This window comes from Leucoraja erinacea, chromosome 16 (assembly GCF_028641065.1).
Source record: "Leucoraja erinacea ecotype New England chromosome 16, Leri_hhj_1, whole genome shotgun sequence".
Lineage (NCBI taxonomy): Eukaryota > Metazoa > Chordata > Chondrichthyes > Rajiformes > Rajidae > Leucoraja > Leucoraja erinaceus.
Window position 1 is genome coordinate 10,676,717 of NC_073392.1, and position 12,279 is coordinate 10,688,995.

A 12,279-nucleotide genomic window follows, 5' to 3' on the forward strand; every position below is an offset into this window, starting at 1 on the left:
AATTCACACGGCCAAAATATAGATCAAATTTCATACTTATGATTTTTAGATCATAAGATAAGTGTAAAATCAAAAAGATTATCTAAATTATTTGATGAATATCTATAGTATTATTCAATAAACATTTTCAGATCTGCTATATTGTTAACGTAAATAAGTGAGAAGATTTTAATTAAAGATCTGCATTTTAAATAAATCTGAACAATAGCTTTTCTGAATCCAACATGTTAAAATTACTAGTTCTAAATGTTTTCTGTCTTGGGATCAACTGCAAACACTGACAACCTCAAGGCCTCCCGAGTTGAACATTTGCCAGCTTATACTAAAGAAGCGCAGAATTGTTTTATGCCTTTATTTAGAAACAAAAGTGATATGTGAGTGAGTCAACAAGTGTAGAAATCTGCTTAGAGGTGGAATGAAATCTAATGAGCTAACATGTCCCGGGAATACCAACGCTGACCTGCCTTAGAACAGGGAAACCAATTTTAAAATCCATTGTGTATGTCGAGAAAGAAAGGAACTATCAGAGGGCATTACTACTGAATGTCTCATAGGATGTGACCTGGGGACTTTTGGAAATCAAATTTAAAGCTGCAGCTAAGAAAATGTCATTGGACATGGTCAACAGTGGTGTGACAACATCAAACAATAATAAGTTTGTTTTGCAAATGAGCCTGTGAATTAATTTGTTCGGGTTATTTATTTTGATTTCAGGAAAGGTGACCACAGATTTAAATGTAAGAAAGCGGTATAGAATTTAGGTTTAGAAATGATCCTTCCTGCAAAAATCTCCACAGGCAGCACTATGAAGAGTGAAGTGCCATTGATAAGGCTGTTAGATACTGACTGAGTCACTTTATTTTAATCTGCTGGAGGGCTGAAATGGTGAAATGGACCCCCTTGCATGACTCGTGGTTATCAGAATAATCCATTAAAGATAAAATCAACATTTATATTAATTCACTGTATTAACTATTTTTAAAGTATAGTTGGGAGTTTTATATTAGGAGTTTGATTTGATCAAACAGTCAAAACCTTAACATAATTCAAGCAACTTTTGCACTTGATTGAGGTGAAAATCTGTCTTCAAAGTATTTGATTTCAGCAATTTGACCAGTATAAATATTGAACAAGTAGAAATGACAAGTGATTATCTGTGTGCAAATCTGTTTTTAGCAGATTCGTCGGCAAGTAACCCTTCATATTAATATATTAACAGCTAAAAGCTGGAGATTAGGCGTCAGTGAAGACTGTCCTAAATTGCCACATCTGCATTAAATGTCTTGATGTTGACCAACTTTAAGAGTCTTTGAGCTGGAGTGTGAGTTTGAGAGCAAGAGGACTTGGGATTTTTTTAAACTTTTCTCTAACACACATCGGAAAATATGAGAGAGAGTAAAAGAAGTGACTGTTGGCAAGCATGTGTTAGATGAAGTATAATGTGGGGAAATATGGTTGGTAGAAACATTGTTCATGACAGAAAGCCAGTTTACAGAGAGTTTACTCATACATAAAACACAGGAAGTTAACGTGTAGGCACAGCAAATCGTGAGGAAGGCAAATGGAATGTTAGTATTTATTGCAAAAGAATGGAGCACAAAACTACGGATGGCTTGCTGTTATAATACAAGGCTTAAGTAAAACAAATCTGGACTTCTGTGTAAAGTTTTGATATTCGTATATAAGGAAGGATATACTTGCATTGGAGCCAGCTCGGAGAAGTTTCACTTCTTTGATTCCCGGGATGAAGGGAGTGTCCTATGAGGAATAATTAAACAGATTGAGCCCAACTCTTTGGCGTTTAATAAAATAAAATATGATCTAATTCAAAGTTCCAAGATGCTGAAGGAAATAGATATTGTTAGGATGTCCACCTCATGGGGAACCTAGAAAGAGGGAAAGTATTTTCACTATAAATGGTCATCTGTCTAAACGGAGATGAATAATTTTTTCCCTCTGTATCTTTTACATTCTCTATCATTCAATATAAGCAATGCTGAATTGATTTTTGAACTTGAGTGGAATCAGGGGTCACAGGATCAGGCCATGACGTAACTGAAGCCAAAATCAGATCACCCATTACCTCTTGAATACTTCCTGATTCCCTCTATCTTTTTCACCATCTACAAGGCAAAGGTCTGAAGCATGGTGAAATAATCTCCACTTGCCTGGATAAGAGCTAAAACAACAACTTTCAAGAAGCTCATGAGTGCAGATCAGCCACTTGTTTTCGCAATCATGTTAATTTCCTACACTATCAACACAATGTGTACCATCTACAAAATGCATTGCATTTACTCACCAGGCTACTCCAAGCAATAGATGCAAAAAGCTGGAGTAACTCAACGACTCAGGCAGCATCTCTGGAGAAAAGGAATAGGCGACGTTCGGTGTTGAGACCCTTCATCAGACTGAAGAAGGGTCTGATGAAGGGTCTCCACCCGAAACAGTGTTGCTGCCTTTCCCGCTGAATTACTCCGGCATTTTGTGTCTATCTTCATTGCAAATCATCATCAGCCTTCCTACTCTTAAGAGTGTGACCTTTACCACCAAGAAAGCCAAGGACAGCAAGTGCAAGGGAAAACCACCATCTGCATGTTCACCTCCAAGTCATGCACCATTCTAAATTTTAAACATATTACTAAACCTTCATCATCACTGGGCCCAACCCAGTGCCGCTTGCCTCAGCAGTACGCAAGGGAGTGTCTTCATGAGAAGACTGCAATGGCTCACTACCACCAATGGCTCACTAGGTAGACAAAAGTGCTGGAGAAACTCAGCGGGTGCGGCAGCATCTATGGAGCGAAGGAAATAGTGGCTCACTAGGGTGGTTACAGATGTGCAATACATGTTGGCCTAGGAATTAATTTTTTTAATCGCTTGTGTCTTAATTAAAGTTGCTTCCACTCTTGTAACTCCTCTCTTGTATTTCCTGCTCGTATCATAATGTTTATAAAAATATCACATTATGCTTACACTGTGCTATTCATTTCCTTGCCATTTTGAATTCCCTGGTTCCCAGGTAAATGATTACCTGAGATGTACTTGTACAAAACAAATACTGGGAAATCCTCTGAAACACATTTACAAGATGTCATTAGATGCCATTCTACTAGTTATGCATAAAATACCTTTTCAAAGCAAGTCTGGAAAAAATGGTGTAGAACTAATTGTTTCTCCTATTTTTCACCCAGTAGCTTTACGTTGAAAAGTTTTACAATGCATGACTTCCTAACATAAAAGTATTATTGGGGTGTTATTAATAACTAATAAGTAATTATTAAGAGTATTATTAAGTATTAGGGGTGGCATGGTGGTACAGCGGTAGAATTGCTGCCTTACAGCACCAGAGGTTCGATCCTGAGGGTGCTGTCTGTACAGAGTTTGTACGTTCTCCCCGTGACAGCCTGTGTTTTCTCCGGGTACTCCGGTTTCCTCCCACACTCCAAAGACGTACTGGTTTGTAAGTTAATTGGCTTTGGTAAAGATTGTAAATTGGAGCGTAGTGTTAGTGTACGAGGATCGCTGGGCTGAAGGGCCTGTTTCCGTGCTGTATCTCTAAACTAAACTAAATTATTAAGCACAAAGCTTTACTACTTGAGTCTCATGCAGTTAAATAAGAAAATTAAAATATTTAAAAATATTTAAAAATAAGCTTTTTCAATATGATGTTCTGCGTTCATCCATGTCTCTACATTGCCTTTTTGTAGTAATATGAACAAATGTATTAAAGCATTAAATGGAGTCTATCACTGAGTGGGTGATGCATTGGTTAGTCCATGGCATGATATATTGCATCTAATTCTGTACGTCGAGAGAAGGTAACAGACCAGTGCCAAAAACAGTACATAAAGAGATCCAGCAGCAGGTGAATCCTGGCCTTGTCTCCAAGTCCATTCTTTCAAGTGCCACTTCAGCGATTTAAAGTGCCACTTCAGTAACTTAAAGCATCTGACCCAGACAGTGATTTTCCTCCTTAACTGACAAGGGGCTGTTGGAGATGGCCATAGCAAGACATGAAGATATGGGTCAGAATTTTAAACTCGAAAGCTTGGCACGTTAGGAAGCAGTACAAGGCCGCGATCAGAAAGTGGAATTGGACGGAATTTGTAGAGTTGTGGATGAGATGGTTCCATGGAGGATTTAAAGGTAGCCAAAAGATAATTGGAATCGATAAATTAGTTTTTAGTTTAGTTTAGAGATACAGCATGGAAAACGCCCTTTGACCCATGAAACCCGCACACTAACAGTATTCTGTACGCACAATTTACAATTTTACCAACCCAATTATCCTACAAACCTGTACACACTTCAACAATAGTTGGCACCGTAAGGTGAAGAGGCTATTGCAGTGTTGCACTATTCCATGCTGTTCTTGTGGCAGTGGAAGCTTTTTCACAACAGTTTAGTTTAGTTTAGTTTAGTTTAGAGATACAGCGAGGAAACATCGGCCCACTGAGTCCACACCGACCAGCAATCCACGTAAACTAGCACTACCCTACAAACACTATCATTTTACATTTACACTAAGCCAATTAACCTACAAACCTGTATGTCTTTGGCAGAAACCAGAGCTCTCGGGGAAAACCCATGTTGATCATGGAGAGAATGTACAAATTCCGTACAGACAGCACCTGTAATCAGGATCTATTCCGGGTCTCTGGTGCTGTACGGTAACAAATCTATTGCTGCGCTACTGTGCTGTCTGCTACATGTTGCTGTCACTGGCTATGTGACAACCTTAGCACTTACAAGGGGCATCAAAACAAACCATAAAATAACAGAAATGAAAACCATGAAATAATTTGGAAAACAAGAAAATGTTACGATGGTAGGTATTTTCAAGACATTCCAGACCGCTCCATTCAAATAAGTCAAATGGCTATTCCCATCCATAATTCACCTGAGAGACGGATTCCACTCACATACTGATCCCTAACAGGGCACTGTCTGGGTACAAGTAGCAATTATCTGAATGGATGTCTGTGTATATCTCCAGGGATCGTGAAAGATGAACATTAATACCCATAAAAGAATAATGTCAGATACAATAAAAATGGTCTGTCCTGAAAACCGTTTGCAGGTGGTAAAAATATTTTTGGTGGTAAAATATTACCAGAGGGTGCAGAGTTCCTGCCAATAATCACACCAAACTCATACAATCATGTGAACAATATGTGCATATTTAATTTGCCTCTCTGAAACTATTTAGATTTTAAAGTACATGTACATCCATAATTACAAATATTTATTTCCACATCGGTCAGTACCCAATATTTGGGAATGCCAATGGGAGAAAGACACAGGAATTGTACAAAGTCCTTTCCTATAATCCTGCCTTCAAACCCGGAGATTTATCCTACTCTTTTTGTTTTGGACGGTAGCCATGTATTTACTTCCCTCTGACATTTAAAATGTTAGTACTGTCCAAAAGACAGAAGGAAACTGCGGAAGCCATAACTGTTAAGATTTTAACCGACTATATTTTGTGTTTGAGAGGTTTTTATTGTTGAGACTGAGAATAAAGCCTTTCTTGCAATTTAAGTCGAGGGTGTTCCAAAACCAAATTTAAAAACATGAGGGATAACTGAAAACTATTGAACTTCCATTCAGAATTAATAAAGCCAAAAATTGTTGATTCTGGAAAACTGAGGTAAAAACACATGTAGAGAGAGAAACAGGATTTACTTTTCAGTTCAATTAAACTGTGAACATTTGGAAATCAAACAAGCTTTTATTTGTATTCATAACCATTTGTAGCCTTTTAGATAAAAGTTATAATTCCTGCCGACACACATCAGAAACATATTTAAGCCCGGGCTGTTATGTGGCACATCATGTTTACACAAGGCAAATGCTCGCAAATCATAATTTTCAACTTCACAGAGTCTATCCACCTCCTCCTCCTCACAAGGCTAACAGCATTGCCATCATGAGAAACTTATCTAGACTAGCCATCTTAAGTAACAAGTATGAAAAGGATACAACAGCATTGTGACTGAGTTAGTGGACTACAGCCAGAATTTTAGATGACTCATCCAGAGTGATAAGTTTGCTTTCCACCTTTCAGCTAGAGAAATTAAATTCAATTAATTAAAACTCATCTAGAACTTTTTTAAAAAAAACCTCAGTAAATGTAGCAGTGAAGCCAACAGATTGTCTCAAGTTCAACAGAAATTCTGGTTCACGAATGACTTTCGAAAAAAGAAAATTTCAGACCCACAGCTTTAGACCCACGACAGATTTGGAGGGATATGGACCAAACACAGGCAGGTGGGACTAGCGTAGCTGGGACATGTTAGCCGGTGTGGGCAAGTTTTGCCGAAGGGCCTGTTTCCACGCTGTATCATTCGATGACTCTTTACAAATACCTTTGCCGTTCGGGAGCAGTTTGATATGGACCATAAGGTCCTGCGGCATATTTTGTTTTAAAAGTGATTCACCTCCTGAGTCAGGAGATGAATGGCATAATCTTAACTTGTGTGGGTGAATGGAACTTCAACAACTCTTAAAAAAAACAACCATTCACCATCTTAAATGCACACAGTTCAATGCTGTATCAGGAGCAGCAGAGTGTGCAATGGTTCCATTCTATTGATCCAAACAATGCAGTGTTACCCAATGGATACAGAGTGATGATGCAAGGCAGGCTCCGCTAAATGTCCTTTAGTTTAGTTTTAGTTTAGAGATACAGCGCAGAAACAGGTCCATCGGCCCACCGAGTACACGCCATCCAGCGATCCCCGCACACTAACGCTACCCTATACACACTAAGGACAATTCACAATTATACCAAGCCAATTCACCAACAAACCTGTACATCTTTGAAGTGTGGGAGGAAACCGGAGATTCTGGAGAAAACCCACGCAGTTACAGGGAGAATGTATATACTCCATATAGACAGCACCTGTAGTCGGGATCGAATCGGGGAATCTGGTGCTGTAAGGCAGCAACTCTACCGCTGCACCACTGCGCTCTTGAAGGATGATCTTAACTGATTTTGTACCCAAAAGGCCAAAACTCAACTTAGGCAGTCTTTTGAGGCAGAAAGTTAGAACTTCAGAAATGAAACAAATTACAGAGGTTGCGTGTTTGTGTGTGTGTGTGTGTGTGTGTGTGTGCATGCGCGCATGTGTGCGTGTGCGTGTGTGTGCATGTTTGTGTGTGTGTGTGCATGCGCGCATGTGTGCGTGTGTGTGTGCTTGTGTGCGTGTGTGTGTGTGTGCGTACGTGTGTGTGCGCGTGCGCGCATGTGTGTGTGTGTGTGGTGTATATTTGCATGCATAGGACAGGGCAGTTATGTGAGATTATGGCACACAAATATTGGTGGTCATGTTATTTATAATGTCCAAATACCTTCAGAAATGGGAGCTTTTACTTTCAAATGTTTTAAGAAACTTTCAAGAACTGTTAGAGCAGTAGAGTACAACTATGCAATAAACAGCAATGATTTTCATAAAGGCAAGACTTGAACATCACAATTTTGTTTACCTCCTGTATGGAATTGGAAACTAACTAAATTTCATTGTTCTGGGACATATGGCAATAAAACACCCTTGACACTTGACATCTCAAATGGGGTTCAAATGGAATGACTAATTCAGACTAATTTCTATAATCATTAATCATAAGATCATGTGATAGGAGACGAATTAGGCCATTCGGCCCATCAAGCCTACTGCCATTCAATCATGGGTGATCTATCTCTCCTTTCTAACCCCATTCACCTGCCTTCTCCCCGTAACCTTTGGCACCCGAACTAATCAAGTACTGTATTAATTGATAAAATTAGAATGCCCTGCGTAAGAAAGAGATTTATTAGCAAATCTCTCTGATTTAGAAAATTATGTTCCGAACTGCAAAGCTTTTTTAAAAATGCATGAGACGCATTTGGAGCGCAGGCACAGTTCATGGTTTAAAGCAGAGAGTGAGACTGTAGTCAAACAAGATGCAACTATCCAAGAGGTTAGCTCAGCAACAGCTGCCAGTATCAATACTGAGCATAAGTACTCTGGGCAGAACCCAGAGCAGAAAAAAAAGCAAAAGGTTCCACACATGGTCAGCTGAACAGGAAGCGCAGAAAATTTTGACAGCAAAATAATCGAAGCACTATGTGCATTTCTGGTTGCCACATTGCTAAATGTGCAAACATTGGTGTGGTGAACCAAAGGCAACAAAAACCATTCCAAGTACAAAGTTAAAAAAGATCAACCTGCTGAATGTGATGAAAAAAGGTAAAGCAGTGGGGAACTTAGTAAAATATGTTAATAGGATAGTGAAATAAGAAGAATAGAAATAACTAACCTTCATATAATGGAGACTAAATTTGATAGCTCTGGAAATGGACATGATGAACAGCATAATTTGGTGTTAATAAAATATGTACAATATTAGTAGTTGGATAAATTGATATTATTATTTAAAAACTAAATAGGCTAATGCATAACTGCCATTGGATAGTGAAGTAAGGAGAATAAAAATAACTTGTATTTATATAATGGAGACTAAATTAAATAGCTCTGTAAATGGACATGTCATAAGGTCATAAGTGATAGGAGTAAAGTTAGGCCATTCAGCCCATTAAGTCGACTCCACCATTCAATCATGGCTGATCTATCTCTGCCTCCTAGCCCCATTCTCCTGCCTTTGTCCTATAACATCTGACACCTGTACTAATAAAAAATCTATCTCTCTGACTTGGCCTCCAGAGCCTTCTGTGGCAAAGAATTCACCACTCACCACCTTCTGACTAAATACATTTCTCATCATCTCCTTCCTAAAAGAACGTCTTTTAGTTCTGCGGCTATGACCTCTAGTCCTTGACTCTCCCTTGAGTGGAACCATTCCACAGTGGAAAGAACAGGTCTTATATTGACTGGAATTTAAGATGAGAGGGGACCTTATAGAAATGTATTAAATTCTTAAGGGATTGGAAAGGCTATGTGCAGGAAAAATGTTCCCGATGTTGGGCGAGTCTAGAACCAGGGGCCATAGTTTAAGAATAAAGGGTAGGCCATTTAGGACTGAGATGAGGAAAAACCTTTTCCATCCTACACAATTAGTTTATTATTTTTGTTTAAAACTGTATGTGTTTTATTAAAAATTTGGAATACTCCATTTTTTAGAGCTTTTTTTTGGCATTGAGGATACGATAATGTTAATAGCGATAAGGTTAATGAGAGGGGAATTGAGGAATGTCCATGGGTATCACACTGCCCTTAGATGTCTTCCTTATGCACATCCAGGGTATAGAATTAAACCAAGAATAAAGCTTAACTAAAATTCCAAAATGTTACATGGTGCTTCAGTTCCCTCGCACAATCCAAAGACGTGCAGGTTTGTAGGTTGGTCGGCTTCTGTAAATTGCCCCTAGGTTGTTGGATAGAACAAGTGCACAGGTGATTACTGGACTGGGTGGGCTTAAGGGCCAGTTTACACGATGTATCTCTAAACTAAACTAAACTTTATTCCTTGGAGGACTGGAGGCTGAGCAGTAGTATTTCAGAGGTGCATAGAATCATGAGGGGAATAGATAAGAATGAATGCACACTCTGTTACCTTGGGTAGGGGAATCAAAAAATAGAAGACATAAGTTTAAGGTGAGAAAGGCAGGTTTTAATACAAACACGAGGGGCAATTTCACTCAGAGAGTGGTGGGTGTTTGCAACGAGTTATCAGTGGAGGTAGTTGAGGTAGATATTACAGCAGCATTTAAAGGGAACTGGACAGGCACTTGGATAGGAAAGGTTTGTGGATGGGAAAGATTTAGAGAGATATGGAACAAACGTGGGCAAGTGGGATTAGATTAGATGGCGTATCTTGGCTGGCATGGATGAATTGTGCTGAAGGATCTCTTTTTATGCTGTATAACTCTAATTCAAAGTTCATAAAGTTATTTACCGTTTGATTAATGTGATCTACTGAGAATGCTGATACACAAGGATGTTGTGCACCAATAGTCACAGATGAAATGATTATGACCAAGTTATTTATTAAGTTAAGCACTCGCTAAGCAAGTGAAGAAATACTACTGTAAGCAGATGCCACATAAGCTGCACGTAAGTAACTGGAACAGTCAATTCAAGAAGGACACAGAAAACTTATGTGAAGAATTAGTGCAGCAGACTGAAAAGTTATTAGCAGTAATAAACACACTTGAGTAATTCCATCAATAAACTTATGGTAGACCATTACGTTGGCAGATCATCAACTCTTGGAAGTTACCCTGCATAAAATGTTTTAAAATATTTCAGAAAAGCTATAAAGGATAACATATCTGGTTTATTAATTGTCTTATCAGCCAAGAATGTGGCTTGCGAACACTGTAAGTATTTACAGTATAGTTTTAAAAGGACTCAAAGGAAAGAGCGGTCAAAAGTTAACAATAAAAATGTTGCCTACTACAAAATACTCTTTTTGGGGTCCTGTCTTATTTAACGTAAGAGGTAAACACAGGAACTTAAGAGCTGACGGAATAACAAGGACCAATGTCATCTAGTTTGCCACTCACAATTCTAGTACAATAGTCGCAGAGATTTCGACCAACTTGTAAAATTTCTGCCACTCGTGTAAAGATTCAGAGGACTTCCCCTACATGTTGAATGGCTTCAGGAATCATAGGTGCACTAATTTCTTATTTCTAAGCACACATGGCATTTCAAATTCCTAATGTGTAAATAAAACTTTCTGTACGGAATTTAAAATACATAAACACAGATTCTCCGTGCTCCCTAGGGAGCCTGTTTCACAGATTTTCCAATCACACACTGCAACAATAGTTCGAACAGAGATTGTGGGCCAAAGACACTATTGTTGTGTTGTACTAGTACTGTGCTAATCTTATGGCAATGGGAGCTTCATCACAATACTTTAGTTTAGTTTAGTTTAGAGATACAGCGAGGAAGCAGGCCCTTCGGCCCACCGAGTCTACACCGACCACTACCCTACACACTCTAGGGACAAGTTTACATTTACACCAAGCCAATTAACCTACAAATCTACATATCTTTGCAGTGTGGGAGGAAACCGAAGATGTCGGATAAAACCCATGCAGATCACGGAGAGAATGTCCAAACTCCATACAGACAAGCACCCGTGGTCAGGATCGAACCCGGGTCTCTGACGCTGTAAGGCAGCAACTCTACCGCCACGGCACTGTGCTGCCCGATATGCAAGGTCTTATTCGAGTGAAGGGCAAAGCAGGTGGATGTACACAAGCTTGAATGACGAGTGAAATTGAGGTGCAGGTCAAAAATAAGAAGGAGGTATTGGGCAGGTAGAGGCAGCTGGGTTCCAATGTATCACTGGAGGAGTTTCAGGAACTGAGGACTGAAAGGCGATAGTTGAGGCAGGTATGATAACAACATTTAAAATACATTGGATGGGTACATGGATAGGAAAGGTTTAGAGTGATATGGGCCAGACACTTGTAAGTGGGACTAGTGTGGATGGGACAACTTGGTCGGTGTGGGCAAGTTGGGATAAAGGGTCTGTTTCTTTGCTGTATTCTTACACCCTTCACAAAGATGTCATCCAAAAAGGTTAGATGATCCCTGATGCCCCTGTCCCACTTAGGAAAGCCGAACGGAAACCTCTGGAGACTTTGTGCCCCACCCAAGGTTTCCGTGCGGTTCCTGGAGGTTTTTGTTAGTCTCCCTACCTGCTTCCAGTAACCTGCAACCTCCGGGAACTGCACGGAAACCTTGGGTGGGGCACAAAGTCTCCAGAGGTTTCTGTTCAGGTTTCTAAGTGGGACAGGGGCACTTGTACTCAATCAGCAAAGAATATCATCATCAAAGAAAATCAAATCAATTTCAGACTTTCGATCATTTGACTATTTTGAGATTTGCAGACTCATTCTGCAATTTAGTTTCTTTTGTTTGATTGGCTTCGCAATTCTCACTATCATACTTCAATTTTATAGTCAGACGTGGCTCAATGTTCAATTAACTCATGAATATTCATTCTCTGTACAATATTTTTGGAATGACTGTTCCTACTTCCCCAAATAGAAATCATTCTGAATATTGTGCCCATTGGTCAAACCAAAGATGATGTAGACTGGAGAATGATTCAAAGTAAGTTTGGATTCTCCAATTATTTAGTTATGTACAATCTGCTGCACACAAAAGAACAACCAAAACGGCTGAAGGATGAAGTGAATGGATTCTGATGAATGAATGCATATATTGGTAATGTTCTAATGGAAAAGGGTCGTCTGGAGAGGTTGAGCAGGCTAGGAATTTATTCCTTGAATCAAGAATGGAATGCCCACTCTAA

The 12,279-nt window shown here is 39.3% G+C and overlaps 1 protein-coding gene across 11 annotated transcripts in view; it reads right to left on the bottom strand.

The window, feature by feature from the left end:
* The window catches only part of foxp1b (forkhead box P1b), a 474,222-nt gene that overhangs the window by 324,730 nt on the left and 137,213 nt on the right, over window positions 1–12,279 (bottom strand). For 3 of the 11 annotated variants that reach the window (XM_055647667.1, XM_055647673.1, XM_055647674.1), the window contains exon 3: window positions 1,702–1,758. The exons of the other annotated variants lie outside the window; for them this stretch is intronic. The gene's annotated coding sequence lies outside the window, so the exon portion shown is untranslated. The remainder of the gene's footprint in view (window positions 1–1,701; window positions 1,759–12,279) is intronic. 11 annotated transcript variants of the gene reach the window in all.